The 22,859-nt window shown below is 43.4% G+C and overlaps 14 non-coding genes across 14 annotated transcripts; all 14 read left to right on the top strand.

Moving 5' to 3' along the window:
• Positions 1 to 253: 253 nt before the first annotated feature.
• Positions 254 to 444, top strand: LOC141149985 (U2 spliceosomal RNA). Its single transcript, XR_012246260.1, has one exon. It is a non-coding gene; the product is annotated as a U2 spliceosomal RNA (small nuclear RNA).
• Positions 445 to 1,559: 1,115 nt separating this feature from the next.
• LOC141275119 (U2 spliceosomal RNA) lies at positions 1,560 to 1,750 on the top strand. The gene has a single exon (XR_012323371.1). It is a non-coding gene; the product is annotated as a U2 spliceosomal RNA (small nuclear RNA).
• A 1,115-nt stretch (positions 1,751 to 2,865) lies between these two features.
• LOC141275118 (U2 spliceosomal RNA) lies at positions 2,866 to 3,056 on the top strand. The gene has a single exon (XR_012323370.1). It is a non-coding gene; the product is annotated as a U2 spliceosomal RNA (small nuclear RNA).
• Positions 3,057 to 4,168: 1,112 nt separating this feature from the next.
• On the top strand, positions 4,169 to 4,359 carry LOC141275117 (U2 spliceosomal RNA). Its single transcript, XR_012323369.1, has one exon. It is a non-coding gene; the product is annotated as a U2 spliceosomal RNA (small nuclear RNA).
• A 1,115-nt stretch (positions 4,360 to 5,474) lies between these two features.
• LOC141150123 (U2 spliceosomal RNA) lies at positions 5,475 to 5,665 on the top strand. Its single transcript, XR_012246393.1, has one exon. It is a non-coding gene; the product is annotated as a U2 spliceosomal RNA (small nuclear RNA).
• A 1,115-nt stretch (positions 5,666 to 6,780) lies between these two features.
• LOC141275116 (U2 spliceosomal RNA) lies at positions 6,781 to 6,971 on the top strand. Its single transcript, XR_012323368.1, has one exon. It is a non-coding gene; the product is annotated as a U2 spliceosomal RNA (small nuclear RNA).
• A 1,115-nt stretch (positions 6,972 to 8,086) lies between these two features.
• On the top strand, positions 8,087 to 8,277 carry LOC141149929 (U2 spliceosomal RNA). Its single transcript, XR_012246207.1, has one exon. It is a non-coding gene; the product is annotated as a U2 spliceosomal RNA (small nuclear RNA).
• Positions 8,278 to 14,660: 6,383 nt separating this feature from the next.
• LOC141150424 (U2 spliceosomal RNA) lies at positions 14,661 to 14,847 on the top strand. Its single transcript, XR_012246630.1, has one exon. It is a non-coding gene; the product is annotated as a U2 spliceosomal RNA (small nuclear RNA).
• A 1,115-nt stretch (positions 14,848 to 15,962) lies between these two features.
• LOC141275115 (U2 spliceosomal RNA) lies at positions 15,963 to 16,153 on the top strand. The gene has a single exon (XR_012323367.1). It is a non-coding gene; the product is annotated as a U2 spliceosomal RNA (small nuclear RNA).
• A 1,115-nt stretch (positions 16,154 to 17,268) lies between these two features.
• On the top strand, positions 17,269 to 17,459 carry LOC141275113 (U2 spliceosomal RNA). The gene has a single exon (XR_012323365.1). It is a non-coding gene; the product is annotated as a U2 spliceosomal RNA (small nuclear RNA).
• Positions 17,460 to 18,575: 1,116 nt separating this feature from the next.
• On the top strand, positions 18,576 to 18,766 carry LOC141275112 (U2 spliceosomal RNA). Its single transcript, XR_012323364.1, has one exon. It is a non-coding gene; the product is annotated as a U2 spliceosomal RNA (small nuclear RNA).
• A 1,115-nt stretch (positions 18,767 to 19,881) lies between these two features.
• Positions 19,882 to 20,072, top strand: LOC141275110 (U2 spliceosomal RNA). Its single transcript, XR_012323363.1, has one exon. It is a non-coding gene; the product is annotated as a U2 spliceosomal RNA (small nuclear RNA).
• A 1,109-nt stretch (positions 20,073 to 21,181) lies between these two features.
• On the top strand, positions 21,182 to 21,372 carry LOC141275109 (U2 spliceosomal RNA). The gene has a single exon (XR_012323362.1). It is a non-coding gene; the product is annotated as a U2 spliceosomal RNA (small nuclear RNA).
• A 1,115-nt stretch (positions 21,373 to 22,487) lies between these two features.
• On the top strand, positions 22,488 to 22,678 carry LOC141275108 (U2 spliceosomal RNA). Its single transcript, XR_012323361.1, has one exon. It is a non-coding gene; the product is annotated as a U2 spliceosomal RNA (small nuclear RNA).
• The last annotated feature ends 181 nt before the right edge of the window (positions 22,679 to 22,859 follow it).

Genomic DNA, 22,859 nt, shown 5'->3' with positions numbered 1-22,859 from the left:
ATTGGTTCTCCTCCCTTCCAACGGTGTTGAGGCGGGTGGGAACAGCAGGGGGTGAAGGTGCTGTGTTTAAAGAAGAGGAGTTATGCAGATCTAAAACGCGTGGATTGCAGCAGCAGCAAGCCGAAAAGTGCAGGCATGTAAGGGATCTAGAGGTTGACAACATGTCTTCTTAACGGGAGTCCAGGAGCTCATCTCCACAAATGGACTTTTCAGGATCCTTGGGTGGCTCCGTAGTTTGAAACCAATTCTGGTTATCGCTTCTCGGCCTTTTGGCTAAGATCAAGTGTAGTATCTGTTCTTATCAGTTTAATATCTGATACGTCCCCTATCTGGGCACCATATATTAAATGGATTTTTAGAACAGGGAGATGGAAAAAGAGCTTGCTCTGTCCACTCCACGCATTGACCTGGTATTGCAGTATCTCCAGGACCGGTGCACCCCTTCTTTAATGCAGTTTCTAAAATCAGAAAGAATTGAATTCAATGTTTTTTGTTCATTTTGCTTGTTTGTCGGATTTTGGGATGGACTCTTTGGCTTTGCTTTTCTTCTCCTCATTGGATTTTTCATGTTCAAAGTTGCAGAAGCCAGATTACAAGCTCATTTTGGTTCAACTTCAGCAACTGTGCATTGCATTGCCATGTAATGTGATGCAATGCTATCTTTCTAGCTCTCCCTTTTTACTTCCTTTTGGATAAACAGACATATTAGGCAAGCATTTTGGAGCTTTCACCTAAATAACTACAGGTGGTGAGATAAGCTGCACAATATAATTGACCTTTCAGTATATTGTTGCACACACACCATCTATTTAGCAAATGCCCTTGTTATCAACAGCAGCCTTTTAAACTCACCTGAGTTAACAGGTATGTGCGCTGGTTACTCTGCTGCGCTTAAAATTTCTTTTTTGGTTTGCTACAATGCCTTTTCTGAAACGTTGTCTCCTTCTGCTGGAACACTGACTTCTTTCATTTAATGCCTGCAGACTATAAAAGAGAACCCAACCCAAAAAGTTTGGTTGATTAGTCTGTGGCATTCTGTTAAACTGTTGCTTATGGCGGTCTCTGTGAGCTTCTCAGCGACATTCAGCCAGCCAGGTATCCTGCCTGCAGTAGATGGAATGTGGCAATGGAACGCTGGCTGCGCGTGTCATAATAGGCTCTGAGCCTTTATATACCTGTGCACAGCAGCAGCCACCTTCAGTCTGCTGCTGGACAGCCAGCAGCAGCAGCAGCAGGAGAGGTATGTAATCAGGAGCCCTCCTGCTAAGGGTAGACAGCTGCTCATTCCACCCCACCCGCCGCCTTAATTGGTTCTCCTCCCTTCCAACGGTGTTGAGGCGGGTGGGAACAGCAGGGGGTGAAGGTGCTGTGTTTAAAGAGGTGGAGTTATGCAGATCTAAAACGCGTGGATTGCAGCAGCAGCAAGCCGAAAAGTGCAGGCATGTAAGGGATCTAGAGGTTGACAACATGTCTTCTTAACGGGAGTCCAGGAGCTCATCTCCACAAATGGACTTTTCAGGATCCTTGGGTGGCTCCGTAGTTTGAAACCAATTCTGGTTATCGCTTCTCGGCCTTTTGGCTAAGATCAAGTGTAGTATCTGTTCTTATCAGTTTAATATCTGATACGTCCCCTATCTGGGGACCATATATTAAATGGATTTTTAGAACAGGGAGATGGAAAAAGAGCTTGCTCTGTCCACTCCACGCATTGACCTGGTATTGCAGTATCTCCAGGACCGGTGCACCCCTTCTTTAATGCAGTTTCTAAAATCAGAAAGAATTGAATTCAATGTTTTTTGTTCATTTTGCTTGTTTGTCGGATTTTGGGATGGACTCTTTGGCTTTGCTTTTCTTCTCCTCATTGGATTTTTCATGTTCAAAGTTGCAGAAGCCAGATTACAAGCTCATTTTGGTTCAACTTCAGCAACTGTGCATTGCATTGCCATGTAATGTGATGCAATGCTATCTTTCTAGCTCTCCCTTTTTACTTCCTTTTGGATAAACAGACATATTAGGCAAGCATTTTGGAGCTTTCACCTAAATAACTACAGGTGGTGAGATAAGCTGCACAATATAATTGACCTTTCAGTATATTGTTGCACACACACCATCTATTTAGCAAATGCCCTTGTTATCAACAGCAGCCTTTTAAACTCACCTGAGCTAACAGGTATGTGAGCTGGTTACTCTGCTGCGCTTAAAATTTCTTTTTTGGTTTGCTACAATGCCTTTTCTGAAACGTTGTCTCCTTCTGCTGGAACACTGACTTCTTTCATTTAATGCCTGCAGACTATAAAAGAGAACCCAACCCAAAAAGTTTGGTTGATTAGTCTGTGGCATTCTGTTAAACTGTTGCTTATGGCGGTCTCTGTGAGCTTCTCAGCGACATTCAGCCAGCCAGGTATCCTGCCTGCAGTAGATGGAATGTGGCAATGGAACGCTGGCTGCGCGTGTCATAATAGGCTCTGAGCCTTTATATACCTGTGCACAGCAGCAGCCACCTTCAGTCTGCTGCTGGACAGCCAGCAGCAGCAGCAGCAGGAGAGGTATGTAATCAGGAGCCCTCCTGCTAAGGGTAGACAGCTGCTCGTTCCACCCCACCCCCCGCCTTAATTGGTTCTCCTCCCTTCCAACGGTGTTGAGGCGGGTGGGAACAGCAGGGGGTGAAGGTGCTGTGTTTAAAGAGGTGGAGTTATGCAGATCTAAAACGCGTGGATTGCAGCAGCAGCAAGCCGAAAAGTGCAGGCATGTAAGGGATCTAGAGGTTGACAACATGTCTTCTTAACGGGAGTCCAGGAGCTCATCTCCACAAATGGACTTTTCAGGATCCTTGGGTGGCTCCGTAGTTTGAAACCAATTCTGGTTATCGCTTCTCGGCCTTTTGGCTAAGATCAAGTGTAGTATCTGTTCTTATCAGTTTAATATCTGATACGTCCCCTATCTGGGGACCATATATTAAATGGATTTTTAGAACAGGGAGATGGAAAAAGAGCTTGCTCTGTCCACTCCACGCATTGACCTGGTATTGCAGTATCTCCAGGACCGGTGCACCCCTTCTTTAATGCAGTTTCTAAAATCAGAAAGAATTGAATTCAATGTTTTTTGTTCATTTTGCTTGTTTGTCGGATTTTGGGATGGACTCTTTGGCTTTGCTTTTCTTCTCCTCATTGGATTTTTCATGTTCAAAGTTGCAGAAGCCAGATTACAAGCTCATTTTGGTTCAACTTCAGCAACTGTGCATTGCATTGCCATGTAATGTGATGCAATGCTATCTTTCTAGCTCTCCCTTTTTACTTCCTTTTGGATAAACAGACATATTAGGCAAGCATTTTGGAGCTTTCACCTAAATAACTACAGGTGGTGAGATAAGCTGCACAATATAATTGACCTTTCAGTATATTGTTGCACACACACCATCTATTTAGCAAATGCCCTTGTTATCAACAGCAGCCTTTTAAACTCACCTGAGCTAACAGGTATGTGCGCTGGTTACTCTGCTGCGCTTAAAATTTCTTTTTTGGTTTGCTACAATGCCTTTTCTGAAACGTTGTCTCCTTCTGCTGGAACACTGACTTCTTTCATTTAATGCCTGCAGACTATAAAAGAGAACCCAACCCAAAAAGTTTGGTTGATTAGTCTGTGGCATTCTGTTAAACTGTTGCTTATGGCGGTCTCTGTGAGCTTCTCAGCGACATTCAGCCAGCCAGGTATCCTGCCTGCAGTAGATGGAATGTGGCAATGGAACGCTGGCTGCGCGTGTCATAATAGGCTCTGAGCCTTTATATACCTGTGCACAGCAGCAGCCACCTTCAGTCTGCTGCTGGACAGCCAGCAGCAGCAGCAGGAGAGGTATGTAATCAGGAGCCCTCCTGCTAAGGGTAGACAGCTGCTCGTTCCACCCCACCCCCCGCCTTAATTGGTTCTCCTCCCTTCCAACGGTGTTGAGGCGGGTGGGAACAGCAGGGGGTGAAGGTGCTGTGTTTAAAGAGGTGGAGTTATGCAGATCTAAAACGCGTGGATTGCAGCAGCAGCAAGCCGAAAAGTGCAGGCATGTAAGGGATCTAGAGGTTGACAACATGTCTTCTTAACGGGAGTCCAGGAGCTCATCTCCACAAATGGACTTTTCAGGATCCTTGGGTGGCTCCGTAGTTTGAAACCAATTCTGGTTATCGCTTCTCGGCCTTTTGGCTAAGATCAAGTGTAGTATCTGTTCTTATCAGTTTAATATCTGATACGTCCCCTATCTGGGGACCATATATTAAATGGATTTTTAGAACAGGGAGATGGAAAAAGAGCTTGCTCTGTCCACTCCACGCATTGACCTGGTATTGCAGTATCTCCAGGACCGGTGCACCCCTTCTTTAATGCAGTTTCTAAAATCAGAAAGAATTGAATTCAATGTTTTTTGTTCATTTTGCTTGTTTGTCGGATTTTGGGATGGACTCTTTGGCTTTGCTTTTCTTCTCCCCATTGGATTTTTCATGTTCAAAGTTGCAGAAGCCAGATTACAAGCTCATTTTGGTTCAACTTCAGCAACTGTGCATTGCATTGCCATGTAATGTGATGCAATGCTATCATTCTAGCTCTCCCTTTTTACTTCCTTTTGGATAAACAGACATATTAGGCAAGCATTTTGGAGCTTTCACCTAAATAACTACAGGTGGTGAGATAAGCTGCACAATATAATTGACCTTTCAGTATATTGTTGCACACACACCATCTATTTAGCAAATGCCCTTGTTATCAACAGCAGCCTTTTAAACTCACCTGAGCTAACAGGTATGTGCGCTGGTTACTCTGCTGCGCTTAAAATTTCTTTTTTGGTTTGCTACAATGCCTTTTCTGAAACGTTGTCTCCTTCTGCTGGAACACTGACTTCTTTCATTTAATGCCTGCAGACTATAAAAGAGAACCCAACCCAAAAAGTTTGGTTGATTAGTCTGTGGCATTCTGTTAAACTGTTGCTTATGGCGGTCTCTGTGAGCTTCTCAGCGACATTCAGCCAGCCAGGTATCCTGCCTGCAGTAGATGGAATGTGGCAATGGAACGCTGGCTGCGCGTGTCATAATAGGCTCTGAGCCTTTATATACCTGTGCACAGCAGCAGCCACCTTCAGTCTGCTGCTGGACAGCCAGCAGCAGCAGCAGCAGGAGAGGTATGTAATCAGGAGCCCTCCTGCTAAGGGTAGACAGCTGCTCGTTCCACCCCACCCCCCGCCTTAATTGGTTCTCCTCCCTTCCAACGGTGTTGAGGCGGGTGGGAACAGCAGGGGGTGAAGGTGCTGTGTTTAAAGAAGAGGAGTTATGCAGATCTAAAACGCGTGGATTGCAGCAGCAGCAAGCCGAAAAGTGCAGGCATGTAAGGGATCTAGAGGTTGACAACATGTCTTCTTAACGGGAGTCCAGGAGCTCATCTCCACAAATGGACTTTTCAGGATCCTTGGGTGGCTCCGTAGTTTGAAACCAATTCTGGTTATCGCTTCTCGGCCTTTTGGCTAAGATCAAGTGTAGTATCTGTTCTTATCAGTTTAATATCTGATACGTCCCCTATCTGGGCACCATATATTAAATGGATTTTTAGAACAGGGAGATGGAAAAAGAGCTTGCTCTGTCCACTCCACGCATTTACCTGGTATTGCAGTATCTCCAGGACCGGTGCACCCCTTCTTTAATGCAGTTTCTAAAATCAGAAAGAATTGAATTCAATGTTTTTTGTTCATTTTGCTTGTTTGTCGGATTTTGGGATGGACTCTTTGGCTTTGCTTTTCTTCTCCTCATTGGATTTTTCATGTTCAAAGTTGCAGAAGCCAGATTACAAGCTCATTTTGGTTCAACTTCAGCAACTGTGCATTGCATTGCCATGTAATGTGATGCAATGCTATCTTTCTAGCTCTCCCTTTTTACTTCCTTTTGGATAAACAGACATATTAGGCAAGCATTTTGGAGCTTTCACCTAAATAACTACAGGTGGTGAGATAAGCTGCACAATATAATTGACCTTTCAGTATATTGTTGCACACACACCATCTATTTAGCAAATGCCCTTGTTATCAACAGCAGCCTTTTAAACTCACCTGAGTTAACAGGTATGTGCGCTGGTTACTCTGCTGCGCTTAAAATTTCTTTTTTGGTTTGCTACAATGCCTTTTCTGAAACGTTGTCTCCTTCTGCTGGAACACTGACTTCTTTCATTTAATGCCTGCAGACTATAAAAGAGAACCCAACCCAAAAAGTTTGGTTGATTAGTCTGTGGCATTCTGTTAAACTGTTGCTTATGGCGGTCTCTGTGAGCTTCTCAGCGACATTCAGCCAGCCAGGTATCCTGCCTGCAGTAGATGGAATGTGGCAATGGAACGCTGGCTGCGCGTGTCATAATAGGCTCTGAGCCTTTATATACCTGTGCACAGCAGCAGCCACCTTCAGTCTGCTGCTGGACAGCCAGCAGCAGCAGCAGCAGGAGAGGTATGTAATCAGGAGCCCTCCTGCTAAGGGTAGACAGCTGCTCATTCCACCCCACCCGCCGCCTTAATTGGTTCTCCTCCCTTCCAACGGTGTTGAGGCGGGTGGGAACAGCAGGGGGTGAAGGTGCTGTGTTTAAAGAGGTGGAGTTATGCAGATCTAAAACGCGTGGATTGCAGCAGCAGCAAGCCGAAAAGTGCAGGCATGTAAGGGATCTAGAGGTTGACAACATGTCTTCTTAACGGGAGTCCAGGAGCTCATCTCCACAAATGGACTTTTCAGGATCCTTGGGTGGCTCCGTAGTTTGAAACCAATTCTGGTTATCGCTTCTCGGCCTTTTGGCTAAGATCAAGTGTAGTATCTGTTCTTATCAGTTTAATATCTGATACGTCCCCTATCTGGGGACCATATATTAAATGGATTTTTAGAACAGGGAGATGGAAAAAGAGCTTGCTCTGTCCACTCCACGCATTGACCTGGTATTGCAGTATCTCCAGGACCGGTGCACCCCTTCTTTAATGCAGTTTCTAAAATCAGAAAGAATTGAATTCAATGTTTTTTGTTCATTTTGCTTGTTTGTCGGATTTTGGGATGGACTCTTTGGCTTTGCTTTTCTTCTCCTCATTGGATTTTTCATGTTCAAAGTTGCAGAAGCCAGATTACAAGCTCATTTTGGTTCAACTTCAGCAACTGTGCATTGCATTGCCATGTAATGTGATGCAATGCTATCTTTCTAGCTCTCCCTTTTTACTTCCTTTTGGATAAACAGACATATTAGGCAAGCATTTTGGAGCTTTCACCTAAATAACTACAGGTGGTGAGATAAGCTGCACAATATAATTGACCTTTCAGTATATTGTTGCACACACACCATCTATTTAGCAAATGCCCTTGTTATCAACAGCAGCCTTTTAAACTCACCTGAGCTAACAGGTATGTGAGCTGGTTACTCTGCTGCGCTTAAAATTTCTTTTTTGGTTTGCTACAATGCCTTTTCTGAAACGTTGTCTCCTTCTGCTGGAACACTGACTTCTTTCATTTAATGCCTGCAGACTATAAAAGAGAACCCAACCCAAAAAGTTTGGTTGATTAGTCTGTGGCATTCTGTTAAACTGTTGCTTATGGCGGTCTCTGTGAGCTTCTCAGCGACATTCAGCCAGCCAGGTATCCTGCCTGCAGTAGATGGAATGTGGCAATGGAACGCTGGCTGCGCGTGTCATAATAGGCTCTGAGCCTTTATATACCTGTGCACAGCAGCAGCCACCTTCAGTCTGCTGCTGGACAGCCAGCAGCAGCAGCAGCAGGAGAGGTATGTAATCAGGAGCCCTCCTGCTAAGGGTAGACAGCTGCTCGTTCCACCCCACCCCCCGCCTTAATTGGTTCTCCTCCCTTCCAACGGTGTTGAGGCGGGTGGGAACAGCAGGGGGTGAAGGTGCTGTGTTTAAAGAGGTGGAGTTATGCAGATCTAAAACGCGTGGATTGCAGCAGCAGCAAGCCGAAAAGTGCAGGCATGTAAGGGATCTAGAGGTTGACAACATGTCTTCTTAACGGGAGTCCAGGAGCTCATCTCCACAAATGGACTTTTCAGGATCCTTGGGTGGCTCCGTAGTTTGAAACCAATTCTGGTTATCGCTTCTCGGCCTTTTGGCTAAGATCAAGTGTAGTATCTGTTCTTATCAGTTTAATATCTGATACGTCCCCTATCTGTGGACCATATATTAAATGGATTTTTAGAACAGGGAGATGGAAAAAGAGCTTGCTCTGTCCACTCCACGCATTGACCTGGTATTGCAGTATCTCCAGGACCGGTGCACCCCTTCTTTAATGCAGTTTCTAAAATCAGAAAGAATTGAATTCAATGTTTTTTGTTCATTTTGCTTGTTTGTCGGATTTTGGGATGGACTCTTTGGCTTTGCTTTTCTTCTCCTCATTGGATTTTTCATGTTCAAAGTTGCAGAAGCCAGATTACAAGCTCATTTTGGTTCAACTTCAGCAACTGTGCATTGCATTGCCATGTAATGTGATGCAATGCTATCTTTCTAGCTCTCCCTTTTTACTTCCTTTTGGATAAACAGACATATTAGGCAAGCATTTTGGAGCTTTCACCTAAATAACTACAGGTGGTGAGATAAGCTGCACAATATAATTGACCTTTCAGTATATTGTTGCACACACACCATCTATTTAGCAAATGCCCTTGTTATCAACAGCAGCCTTTTAAACTCACCTGAGCTAACAGGTATGTGCGCTGGTTACTCTGCTGCGCTTAAAATTTCTTTTTTGGTTTGCTACAATGCCTTTTCTGAAACGTTGTCTCCTTCTGCTGGAACACTGACTTCTTTCATTTAATGCCTGCAGACTATAAAAGAGAACCCAACCCAAAAAGTTTGGTTGATTAGTCTGTGGCATTCTGTTAAACTGTTGCTTATGGCGGTCTCTGTGAGCTTCTCAGCGACATTCAGCCAGCCAGGTATCCTGCCTGCAGTAGATGGAATGTGGCAATGGAACGCTGGCTGCGCGTGTCATAATAGGCTCTGAGCCTTTATATACCTGTGCACAGCAGCAGCCACCTTCAGTCTGCTGCTGGACAGCCAGCAGCAGCAGGAGAGGTATGTAATCAGGAGCCCTCCTGCTAAGGGTAGACAGCTGCTCGTTCCACCCCACCCCCCGCCTTAATTGGTTCTCCTCCCTTCCAACGGTGTTGAGGCGGGTGGGAACAGCAGGGGGTGAAGGTGCTGTGTTTAAAGAGGTGGAGTTATGCAGATCTAAAACGCGTGGATTGCAGCAGCAGCAAGCCGAAAAGTGCAGGCATGTAAGGGATCTAGAGGTTGACAACATGTCTTCTTAACGGGAGTCCAGGAGCTCATCTCCACAAATGGACTTTTCAGGATCCTTGGGTGGCTCCGTAGTTTGAAACCAATTCTGGTTATCGCTTCTCGGCCTTTTGGCTACGATCAAGTGCTTTATTGCAGGAGATTGTGGTTGAAGGGCACTCGGGTACCCCTCTCCTTGGCCTGGCAGGATCGTCCACTTTGGTGGACTTAACCTGCTTGCTGCTATTAGGGAGAGGGCTTAGTCCCAGGGTAACGAGTTGCGATCCCCCAGCTTCCAGGTGTTTTTCGCTGCAAGAACACTGGGAGCGCAGATTGCAAGCGGCTGCAATTTGCAACCTTGTTGCGTTTTTCCATGGAGGTTGACCCTAACCTCGTGCCTCTTTATGCGAGGCTAAAAAACTCTATCCGAGTTCACTTCACGGCGGGTGGCTCGGATATGAGGAAATTAGGGTATGTAGTCCAGGACGTGCTCAGGAACCTTCTTGGCGTACAAAGGAATGAAATTCTCTCCATCCAGGATTATCCCAGAAGAGGTGACTATGACATCACATTCACCGGAGAAGGTATTTTTAGAGATGTACTAGAAAAGTTAAAAAAAGTTGAAAATAGTCCTGTTTTGAAAGGGATACAAATTGTTGAGCACGTCCTGGATGAGGTAAGACTGGTTATTGTAAAAATATTTTCGCCCTTTGTTTCTGCTCCAGAAGTAATGTCATTTCTAGCAATTTATTTTAAAAGTGTTAAATGTATTGGGAAGATATTAAACGAATATAACATATGGACATCTAAGTGGAAATTCCTTGTGAAGTGTACAAGAGATCCAAATACACCAGGTGGTATACGGCTCCCCCCTGCCCGTTTCAAAATTGGGCAAACAAATGGGGATTTCTTCTTTTCTGGGATGCCAGTATATTGCAGAAATTGTGGGCGCTATGGTCATTCAAAAGAAAACTGTCATGTATCATGTAGAAATTGTGCTAGTGAAGAACATGAGACAAAAGAATGCCCTAAGGAAAAGAAATGCAGTTTTTGCCAGACTCCAGGTCACTTTTATTTTTCTTGCCCTCACAGATTTCGGGAAGATGAGCAAAAGGGGAAGTCCAAGACGTCCGACCAAGGACCAAAAGATCAGACCACCCCTCAGGAGGAGGAACAACAACCTGGAGCCTCTGGAGATAATAAGGGCGTACCAAATAGTGAAGTGTCTCCAGAGTCTATGACAGGTAAAATACCAAATCCCAAAACCTGGCTGCAGGACCTGCGGGAGTCCAAAAGGAGGGCTGAGAAGGAGCAGAAGGGCACTACTGGTAAGGTCAAAAGGGACCGGCAAAAGGCCGACACAGAAGCCCATGCCCAGTCTGGGTCTCCTAGTGCTGAGGGTGCTGAGTGGATAAAGGTGGGTCCTAAGAAAAAGAAAAAGGGTGGTTCGGAGGAGGCAGCAGGAGGTGAACAGATGGACACTTCTCCAGAAGGGGACGTGGACGCTGGACCCTCAGGGGTTTCGGTCTCCGCTGCTACAGGTGGGGACCGGGATCTTGCTGCCTCTGAAGAGTCAGAGGCTCTGCCTTGTGCGCAACCTCCTCCTATAGGACGACCTTCTACAGGTCAAACAGGGGCGGCGGAACCCCTCGGGGACCCACCTGATGAGGAACTGCATGGCCAGCCAATGGAGACCCAGCGGGTTCTGCCAGCCAGCCCTCCGAGCTATGCCAGTGTAGCGTCGGGTTTATATAAATGTGGTAATCTTTCCTCCTCCACGGAGACTCTCGTGACGATACTATCAGATGAGGAGGGAGGCGCAAGCCCAGTGGTCTGATCAGGTTCATCGGACAGGTAAATCCGTTGCTCTTAGTTACCTAAGTAAAATTTCTACATTTTCTAATGATGGCTGAACTCAAAGGTATTTCCCTCAACGTGAGAGGCATAAAATCTAACATGAGAAGAACTGCTCTTTTTAATTTTTTTACGTGTTTTACTGCATCTGTATTTTTTCTGCAAGAATGTAATATCCCACATGAAATGTCATATCAAAAATATAAAGATGAGTGGAAGTGTGGGCCATCTGTCTGGTCCGGATCGAATGCTGCAGGATCAGCGGGTGTAGCCATACTTTTTAAAGGGAACGTTTTAATTGATTTTACTCAGGAAATTTTACCAGGTCGTATTTTATTAGTGAAAGCTTTTATTGATGGTATTAGATGGCAGTTTTTAAATTTTTATGGATCCCCAGAGAAAAATGAAAGAGCCGAAATGCTTGATCTTTTACCATTATTTATTAATAACTCTGAACCTTTTATCTTAGCAGGGGATTTTAATTGTGTTTTAAAAGGTGAAAACCGGCGCTCCAGCTCTGTAAGCAGGAACTACGATAAAACCTCAGGTATGCTACATGATATAGTCAAAGATGCTAAATTGATAGACATATATAAAGAGTGTCATAGTGACAGCCCAGAGGATGCCGGTTTCACTTGGAGCAATGCTAATTGTAGCTCTAGGATTGATTTTATTTTTGGTTCAGATAAAACAATACCTGCCAAATGTGAAGTTTTAACTAATATATTTTCAGACCATAAACTTTTATCCTTTACCATAAAAGTAAATGACAACAAAAAATGTGGTAAGAAAAGCTGGAAAATGAACGTATCCCTTTTAACCGACCCGCAGATTTTATCAGATTTTATTGAGTTTTATAGGAAATGTAGAAAAGGGAAAAAAACAAATGAGACTATGAGTGTATGGTGGGATAGAATGAAAGTAAAAATAAAAGACTTTTTTATTAAAAAGAGTATATGTAGAGCCAAAGAAAAATATGAAGAATATAGAATTTTAAATACCCGCCTACAAACATTATTTAAGCTCAGAGACAATGGGATAGATGTACAACTTGATATTTCAAACTTAAAGAAGAGATTTCAAAATGGCTAGAACAAAAAGGAAAAGAGATAATTTTTCGTTCTAGAGTACAACATATAGAAGAAAATGAAAAGTGTTCCAGATATTTTTTTAGGAAAAATAAAAAAGAAAAAGTGATAATTGACCATATAGATGGTGAGAATAATATAAAAAATATGCTGGGTAAAGTTGAGTTTTTTTTTTCTAATCTTTTTAATGGAAAAAATATAGATAATAAATTAATGGATGATTCGCTGCAAGGACTAACAGCTGTTTTAGATCCCGCATCCCAAGAGTTTTTATCCCAAGTTTTAACGGAACAAGAAGTGTTAAAAACTATTAAAAGTTTTAAAACTGGAAAGGTCCCTGGTCCTGATGGCATCCCAATAGAATTTTATGTATGTTTTTATGATATTTTAAAAGATGATTTGTTTTATTTGTTTACTGAGGTTTTTAATAATAAGGTTTTATTAAATTCCTGGAAGAAAGGTGAAGTCTCCCTCCTATACAAAAAAGGTGATAAATCAAAATTAGAAAACTGGAGACCAATAACACTTTTAAATTGTGACTATAAAATAATGGCTAAAATTTGTGCAAATCGTCTAAAAGAAGTCATCAGCAAAGTTATTCATTCTAATCAAGTGTGTGGGGTGCCGGGGCGCAGTATATGGGACAATCTGAATTTAGTGAAAGACTGTATTGAGGATGTGAAAGACAGAAAGGGGAAAATGGCGATTTTATCTATTGATTTTGAAAAAGCATTTGACCGTGTCTCACACTTTTATCTTTTTAAAGTTTTAGAGAAAATGGGCATACCAGAAGGGTTTTTACTATCGCTTAAAGCATTTTACAAGGATTGTACAAGTAAGATTTTAGTGAATGGTTTTAAGACACAAGAGGTATTTTTACGGTCAGGGGTGAAACAGGGATGCCCTCTGTCCCCCCTACTGTTTATCTGTGCACTGGAACCAATGTTATGTGCAATACGCCAAAATAAACAGATATGCGGTGTCCCTCTGCCTGGAAGCGGTGGTTTGGAGGCCAAGGTTGTAGGCTACATGGATGACGTGGCGGTCTTGTGTACAGATGCACCATCACTTACGGCCACTCTCCATCAAGTGCAATCCTTTTGTCTAGCTTCTGGTTTTAAAATCAATTTTAATAAGTGTAACATTTTAAGTGTTGGGGGGATGATTTTACGTGATGTACCAATTAATGTCTCCGAATCCATTTCCATTTTAGGTATATCATTCACTGAAAATAATGATGGTTATAATAGTTGGGAAACAGTTACACAGAAAGTAAATACGAAAATATGTATGTGGAACATGAGGAGACTTACAATGGAGGGTAAAGTATTGGTTTTAAAGATGGTGATTTTACCTCTTTTATTGTATCTTAGCATGGTTTTCCCCCCGCCTGTTAATGTTTTAAAAAAGATAACCAAAACCTGCTTTACCTTCTTTTGGAACTCAAAAATGGAAAAGCTGAAAAGAGAAATCGTGATGAAATCAAAAGTAAAAGGTGGTAAAGATTTTCCAGATTTTAATAGGTTTCTTTTAATCCATCTGTTCGTTTACTGTTTTAATGCCCTTTTTAAGAATCACTATTGGTCCTTTTTTATGCGTTTTAATACAGGATTTTTTATGAGAAAGTTTGGATGGTATGAAGTTAATATATCTGTGCCCCATGCTTTTAATTTGTCGACGCATTATGAGATTTTAAGGAAAATAGTGTCCGATTTTAATTTAGGGACTAAGAAAATAGAGGAATTAAGAAATAGTAAGAAACTAATTAAAGAAATACGAAAAAGTGAGGAAATATGTAATGTTGACAGATATGATGATGACAAATCTATGTCTATCTGGAAAATGATTAACGTTTTTTATCTTTTTAATGAACAGAGAGATCTGGCTTGGAGTTGCATGCACCGCTGTCTTCCTTGCCGGGCATTCCAATACAGAAGAGGATTTGTGAGGTCTGCCATCTGCCCAAGAGCCGGATGCCAAGACGAGGAAACGGTGGAACATCTATTATGGACATGTAATTTTGCAAAGGATTTCTGGAGAAGACTGCTCCCCCTACTGGAAAGGGTGGCAGACCTCAAGGACTTTACATATAAAACTGTGCTATACGGACTTATGGAATGCCCCACAATGGACCAGTACACAATGGCTTGGAAGACAGTGAACTGCGCCAAGTCATCTCTCTGGAAAGCGCGCAACATTGCTATTTTTAAACAAGATGTTTTATCAGTGAATGATGTTTTAAGTTTATGTTTATGTGAAATGTATACTTATTATTTAATTGACAAAAAGAAGAATGTACATATTTCCAAAAAATGGCTTGTTGACCAATGGAACCTAATTATTTAAAATCTTTGTATTTTTTTGTTTTGTAAATTTCATTTGTCTTTTAATGTTTGGTATTTGTGTAATTATGCTTGTAAATTGTTAAAGTTTTAATAAACGGTTTTATCCCTCTGCAGGGGATAGCCAAATTAAAAAAAATCTGTTCTTATCAGTTTAATATCTGATACGTCCCCTATCTGGGGACCATATATTAAATGGATTTTTAGAACAGGGAGATGGAAAAAGAGCTTGCTCTGTCCACTCCACGCATTGACCTGGTATTGCAGTATCTCCAGGACCGGTGCACCCCTTCTTTAATGCAGTTTCTAAAATCAGAAAGAATTGAATTCAATGTTTTTTGTTCATTTTGCTTGTTTGTCGGATTTTGGGATGGACTCTTTGGCTTTGCTTTTCTTCTCCTCATTGGATTTTTCATGTTCAAAGTTGCAGAAGCCAGATTACAAGCTCATTTTGGTTCAACTTCAGCAACTGTGCATTGCATTGCCATGTAATGTGATGCAATGCTATCTTTCTAGCTCTCCCTTTTTACTTCCTTTTGGATAAACAGACATATTAGGCAAGCATTTTGGAGCTTTCACCTAAATAACTACAGGTGGTGAGATAAGCTGCACAATATAATTGACCTTTCAGTATATTGTTGCACACACACCATCTATTTAGCAAATGCCCTTGTTATCAACAGCAGCCTTTTAAACTCACCTGAGCTAACAGGTATGTGCGCTGGTTACTCTGCTGCGCTTAAAATTTCTTTTTTGGTTTGCTACAATGCCTTTTCTGAAACGTTGTCTCCCTCTGCTGGAACACTGACTTCTTTCATTTAATGCCTGCAGACTATAAAAGAGAACCCAACCCAAAAAGTTTGGTTGATTAGTCTGTGGCATTCTGTTAAACTGTTGCTTATGGCGGTCTCTGTGAGCTTCTCAGCGACATTCAGCCAGCCAGGTATCCTGCCTGCAGTAGATGGAATGTGGCAATGGAACGCTGGCTGCGCGTGTCATAATAGGCTCTGAGCCTTTATATACCTGTGCACAGCAGCAGCCACCTTCAGTCTGCTGCTGGACAGCCAGCAGCAGCAGCAGCAGGAGAGGTATGTAATCAGGAGCCCTCCTGCTAAGGGTAGACAGCTGCTCGTTCCACCCCACCCCCCGCCTTAATTGGTTCTCCTCCCTTCCAACGGTGTTGAGGCGGGTGGGAACAGCAGGGGGTGAAGGTGCTGTGTTTAAAGAGGTGGAGTTATGCAGATCTAAAACGCGTGGATTGCAGCAGCAGCAAGCCGAAAAGTGCAGGCATGTAAGGGATCTAGAGGTTGACAACATGTCTTCTTAACGGGAGTCCAGGAGCTCATCTCCACAAATGGACTTTTCAGGATCCTTGGGTGGCTCCGTAGTTTGAAACCAATTCTGGTTATCGCTTCTCGGCCTTTTGGCTAAGATCAAGTGTAGTATCTGTTCTTATCAGTTTAATATCTGATACGTCCCCTATCTGGGGACCATATATTAAATGGATTTTTAGAACAGGGAGATGGAAAAAGAGCTTGCTCTGTCCACTCCACGCATTGACCTGGTATTGCAGTATCTCCAGGACCGGTGCACCCCTTCTTTAATGCAGTTTCTAAAATCAGAAAGAATTGAATTCAATGTTTTTTGTTCATTTTGCTTGTTTGTCGGATTTTGGGATGGACTCTTTGGCTTTGCTTTTCTTCTCCTCATTGGATTTTTCATGTTCAAAGTTGCAGAAGCCAGATTACAAGCTCATTTTGGTTCAACTTCAGCAACTGTGCATTGCATTGCCATGTAATGTGATGCAATGCTATCTTTCTAGCTCTCCCTTTTTACTTCCTTTTGGATAAACAGACATATTAGGCAAGCATTTTGGAGCTTTCACCTAAATAACTACAGGTGGTGAGATAAGCTGCACAATATAATTGACCTTTCAGTATATTGTTGCACACACACCATCTATTTAGCAAATGCCCTTGTTATCAACAGCAGCCTTTTAAACTCACCTGAGCTAACAGGTATGTGCGCTGGTTACTCTGCTGCGCTTAAAATTTCTTTTTTGGTTTGCTACAATGCCTTTTCTGAAACGTTGTCTCCTTCTGCTGGAACACTGACTTCTTTCATTTAATGCCTGCAGACTATAAAAGAGAACCCAACCCAAAAAGTTTGGTTGATTAGTCTGTGGCATTCTGTTAAACTGTTGCTTATGGCGGTCTCTGTGAGCTTCTCAGCGACATTCAGCCAGCCAGGTATCCTGCCTGCAGTAGATGGAATGTGGCAATGGAACGCTGGCTGCGCGTGTCATAATAGGCTCTGAGCCTTTATATACCTGTGCACAGCAGCAGCCACCTACAGTCTGCTGCTGGACAGCCAGCAGCAGCAGCAGCAGGAGAGGTATGTAATCAGGAGCCCTCCTGCTAAGGGTAGACAGCTGCTCGTTCCACCCCACCCCCCGCCTTAATTGGTTCTCCTCCCTTCCAACGGTGTTGAGGCGGGTGGGAACAGCAGGGGGTGAAGGTGCTGTGTTTAAAGAGGTGGAGTTATGCAGATCTAAAACGCGTGGATTGCAGCAGCAGCAAGCCGAAAAGTGCAGGCATGTAAGGGATCTAGAGGTTGACAACATGTCTTCTTAACGGGAGTCCAGGAGCTCATCTCCACAAATGGACTTTTCAGGATCCTTGGGTGGCTCCGTAGTTTGAAACCAATTCTGGTTATCGCTTCTCGGCCTTTTGGCTAAGATCAAGTGTAGTATCTGTTCTTATCAGTTTAATATCTGATACGTCCCCTATCTGGGGACCATATATTAAATGGATTTTTAGAACAGGGAGATGGAAAAAGAGCTTGCTCTGTCCACTCCACGCATTGACCTGGTATTGCAGTATCTCCAGGACCGGTGCACCCCTTCTTTAATGCAGTTTCTAAAATCAGAAAGAATTGAATTCAATGTTTTTTGTTCATTTTGCTTGTTTGTCGGATTTTGGGATGGACTCTTTGGCTTTGCTTTTCTTCTCCTCATTGGATTTTTCATGTTCAAAGTTGCAGAAGCCAGATTACAAGCTCATTTTGGTTCAACTTCAGCAACTGTGCATTGCATTGCCATGTAATGTGATGCAATGCTATCTTTCTAGCTCTCCCTTTTTACTTCCTTTTGGATAAACAGACATATTAGGCAAGCATTTTGGAGCTTTCACCTAAATAACTACAGGTGGTGAGATAAGCTGCACAATATAATTGACCTTTCAGTATATTGTTGCACACACACCATCTATTTAGCAAATGCCCTTGTTATCAACAGCAGCCTTTTAAACTCACCTGAGCTAACAGGTATGTGCGCTGGTTACTCTGCTGCGCTTAAAATTTCTTTTTTGGTTTGCTACAATGCCTTTTCTGAAACGTTGTCTCCTTCTGCTGGAACACTGACTTCTTTCATTTAATGCCTGCAGACTATAAAAGAGAACCCAACCCAAAAAGTTTGGTTGATTAGTCTGTGGCATTCTGTTAAACTGTTGCTTATGGCGGTCTCTGTGAACTTCTCAGCGACATTCAGCCAGCCAGGTATCCTGCCTGCAGTAGATGGAATGTGGCAATGGAACGCTGGCTGCGCGTGTCATAATAGGCTCTGAGCCTTTATATACCTGTGCACAGCAGCAGCCACCTTCAGTCTGCTGCTGGACAGCCAGCAGCAGCAGCAGCAGGAGAGGTTTGTAATCAGGAGCCCTCCTGCTAAGGGTAGACAGCTGCTCGTTCCACCCCCCCCCCCCGCCTTAATTGGTTCTCCTCCCTTCCAACGGTGTTGAGGCGGGTGGGAACAGCAGGGGGTGAAGGTGCTGTGTTTAAAGAGGTGGAGTTATGCAGATCTAAAACGCGTGGATTGCAGCAGCAGCAAGCCGAAAAGTGCAGGCATGTAAGGGATCTAGAGGTTGACAACATGTCTTCTTAACGGGAGTCCAGGAGCTCATCTCCACAAATGGACTTTTCAGGATCCTTGGGTGGCTCCGTAGTTTGAAACCAATTCTGGTTATCGCTTCTCGGCCTTTTGGCTAAGATCAAGTGTAGTATCTGTTCTTATCAGTTTAATATCTGATACGTCCCCTATCTGGGGACCATATATTAAATGGATTTTTAGAACAGGGAGATGGAAAAAGAGCTTGCTCTGTCCACTCCACGCATTGACCTGGTATTGCAGTATCTCCAGGACCGGTGCACCCCTTCTTTAATGCAGTTTCTAAAATCAGAAAGAATTGAATTCAATGTTTTTTGTTCATTTTGCTTGTTTGTCGGATTTTGGGATGGACTCTTTGGCTTTGCTTTTCTTCTCCTCATTGGATTTTTCATGTTCAAAGTTGCAGAAGCCAGATTACAAGCTCATTTTGGTTCAACTTCAGCAACTGTGCATTGCATTGCCATGTAATGTGATGCAATGCTATCTTTCTAGCTCTCCCTTTTTACTTCCTTTTGGATAAACAGACATATTAGGCAAGCATTTTGGAGCTTTCACCTAAATAACTACAGGTGGTGAGATAAGCTGCACAATATAATTGACCTTTCAGTATATTGTTGCACACACACCATCTATTTAGCAAATGCCCTTGTTATCAACAGCAGCCTTTTAAACTCACCTGAGCTAACAGGTATGTGCGCTGGTTACTCTGCTGCGCTTAAAATTTCTTTTTTGGTTTGCTACAATGCCTTTTCTGAAACGTTGTCTCCTTCTGCTGGAACACTGACTTCTTTCATTTAATGCCTGCAGACTATAAAAGAGAACCCAACCCAAAAAGTTTGGTTGATTAGTCTGTGGCATTCTGTTAAACTGTTGCTTATGGCGGTCTCTGTGAGCTTCTCAGCGACATTCAGCCAGCCAGGTATCCTGCCTGCAGTAGATGGAATGTGGCAATGGAACGCTGGCTGCGCGTGTCATAATAGGCTCTGAGCCTTTATATACCTGTGCACAGCAGCAGCCACCTTCAGTCTGCTGCTGGACAGCCAGCAGCAGCAGCAGCAGGAGAGGTATGTAATCAGGAGCCCTCCTGCTAAGGGTAGACAGCTGCTCGTTCCTCCCCACCCCACGCCTTAATTGGTTCTCCTCCCTTCCAACGGTGTTGAGGCGGGTGGGAACAGCAGGGGGTGAAGGTGCTGTGTTTAAAGAGGTGGAGTTATGCAGATCTAAAACGCGTGGATTGCAGCAGCAGCAAGCCGAAAAGTGCAGGCATGTAAGGGATCTAGAGGTTGACAACATGTCTTCTTAACGGGAGTCCAGGAGCTCATCTCCACAAATGGACTTTTCAGGATCCTTGGGTGGCTCCGTAGTTTGAAACCAATTCTGGTTATCGCTTCTCGGCCTTTTGGCTAAGATCAAGTGTAGTATCTGTTCTTATCAGTTTAATATCTGATACGTCCCCTATCTGGGGACCATATATTAAATGGATTTTTAGAACAGGGAGATGGAAAAAGAGCTTGCTCTGTCCACTCCACGCATTGACCTGGTATTGCAGTATCTCCAGGACCGGTGCACCCCTTCTTTAATGCAGTTTCTAAAATCAGAAAGAATTGAATTCAATGTTTTTTGTTCATTTTGCTTGTTTGTCGGATTTTGGGATGGACTCTTTGGCTTTGCTTTTCTTCTCCTCATTGGATTTTTCATGTTCAAAGTTGCAGAAGCCAGATTACAAGCTCATTTTGGTTCAACTTCAGCAACTGTGCATTGCATTGCCATGTAATGTGATGCAATGCTATCTTTCTAGCTCTCCCTTTTTACTTCCTTTTGGATAAACAGACATATTAGGCAAGCATTTTGGAGCTTTCACCTAAATAACTACAGGTGGTGAGATAAGCTGCACAATATAATTGACCTTTCAGTATATTGTTGCACACACACCATCTATTTAGCAAATGCCCTTGTTATCAACAGCAGCCTTTTAAACTCACCTGAGCTAACAGGTATGTGCGCTGGTTACTCTGCTGCGCTTAAAATTTCTTTTTTGGTTTGCTACAATGCCTTTTCTGAAACGTTGTCTCCTTCTGCTGGAACACTGACTTCTTTCATTTAATGCCTGCAGACTATAAAAGAGAACCCAACCCAAAAAGTTTGGTTGATTAGTCTGTGGCATTCTGTTAAACTGTTGCTTATGGCGGTCTCTGTGAGCTTCTCAGCGACATTCAGCCAGCCAGGTATCCTGCCTGCAGTAGATGGAATGTGGCAATGGAACGCTGGCTGCGCGTGTCATAATAGGCTCTGAGCCTTTATATACCTGTGCACAGCAGCAGCCACCTTCAGTCTGCTGCTGGACAGCCAGCAGCAGCAGGAGAGGTATGTAATCAGGAGCCCTCCTGCTAAGGGTAGACAGCTGCTCGTTCCACCCCACCCCCCGCCTTAATTGGTTCTCCTCCCTTCCAACGGTGTTGAGGCGGGTGGGAACAGCAGGGGGTGAAGGTGCTGTGTTTAAAGAGGTGGAGTTATGCAGATCTAAAACGCGTGGATTGCAGCAGCAGCAAGCTGAAAAGTGCAGGCATGTAAGGGATCTAGAGGTTGACAACATGTCTTCTTAACGGGAGTCCAGGAGCTCATCTCCACAAATGGACTTTTCAGGATCCTTGGGTGGCTCCGTAGTTTGAAACCAATTCTGGTTATCGCTTCTCGGCCTTTTGGCTAAGATCAAGTGTAGTATCTGTTCTTATCAGTTTAATATCTGATACGTCCCCTATCTGGGGACCATATATTAAATGGATTTTTAGAACAGGGAGATGGAAAAAGAGCTTGCTCTGTCCACTCCACGCATTGACCTGGTATTGCAGTATCTCCAGGACCGGTGCACCCCTTCTTTAATGCAGTTTCTAAAATCAGAAAGTATTGAATTCAATGTTTTTTGTTCATTTTGCTTGTTTGTCGGATTTTGGGATGGACTCTTTGGCTTTGCTTTTCTTCTCCTCATTGGATTTTTCATGTTCAAAGTTGCAGAAGCCAGATTACAAGCTCATTTTGGTTCAACTTCAGCAACTGTGCATTGCATTGCCATGTAATGTGATGCAATGCTATCTTTCTAGCTCTCCCTTTTTACTTCCTTTTGGATAAACAGACATATTAGGCAAGCATTTTGGAGCTTTCACCTAAATAACTACAGGTGGTGAGATAAGCTGCACAATATAATTGACCTTTCAGTATATTGTTGCACACACACCATCTATTTAGCAAATGCCCTTGTTATCAACAGCAGCCTTTTAAACTCACCTGAGCTAACAGGTATGTGCGCTGGTTACTCTGCTGCGCTTAAAATTTCTTTTTTGGTTTGCTACAATGCCTTTTCTGAAACGTTGTCTCCTTCTGCTGGAACACTGACTTCTTTCATTTAATGCCTGCAGACTATAAAAGAGAACCCAACCCAAAAAGTTTGGTTGATTAGTCTGTGGCATTCTGTTAAACTGTTGCTTATGGCGGTCTCTGTGAGCTTCTCAGCGACATTCAGCCAGCCAGGTATCCTGCCTGCAGTAGATGGAATGTGGCAATGGAACGCTGGCTGCGCGTGTCATAATAGGCTCTGAGCCTTTATATACCTGTGCACAGCAGCAGCCACCTTCAGTCTGCTGCTGGACAGCCAGCAGCAGCAGCAGCAGGAGAGGTATGTAATCAGGAGCCCTCCTGCTAAGGGTAGACAGCTGCTCGTTCCACCCCACCCCCCGCCTTAATTGGTTCTCCTCCCTTCCAACGGTGTTGAGGCGGGTGGGAACAGCAGGGGGTGAAGGTGCTGTGTTTAAAGAGGTGGAGTTATGCAGATCTAAAACGCGTGGATTGCAGCAGCAGCAAGCCGAAAAGTGCAGGCATGTAAGGGATCTAGAGGTTGACAACATGTCTTCTTAACGGGAGTCCAGGAGCTCATCTCCACAAATGGACTTTTCAGGATCCTTGGGTGGCTCCGTAGTTTGAAACCAATTCTGGTTATCGCTTCTCGGCCTTTTGGCTAAGATCAAGTGTAGTATCTGTTCTTATCAGTTTAATATCTGATACGTCCCCTATCTGGGGACCATATATTAAATGGATTTTTAGAACAGGGAGATGGAAAAAGAGCTTGCTCTGTCCACTCCACGCATTGACCTGGTATTGCAGTATCTCCAGGACCGGTGCACCCCTTCTTTAATGCAGTTTCTAAAATCAGAAAGAATTGAATTCAATGTTTTTTGTTCATTTTGCTTGTTTGTCGGATTTTGGGATGGACTCTTTGGCTTTGCTTTTCTTCTCCTCATTGGATTTTTCATGTTCAAAGTTGCAGAAGCCAGATTACAAGCTCATTTTGGTTCAACTTCAGCAACTGT

This window comes from Phyllobates terribilis, unplaced genomic scaffold (assembly GCF_046119375.1).
Source record: "Phyllobates terribilis strain yellow unplaced genomic scaffold, ASM4611937v1 Scaffold_5__5_contigs__length_657084704, whole genome shotgun sequence".
Lineage (NCBI taxonomy): Eukaryota > Metazoa > Chordata > Amphibia > Anura > Dendrobatidae > Phyllobates > Phyllobates terribilis.
The sequence above is the reverse complement of the archived record's forward strand: the minus strand, read 5'-3'. Positions and strand labels throughout refer to the sequence as shown.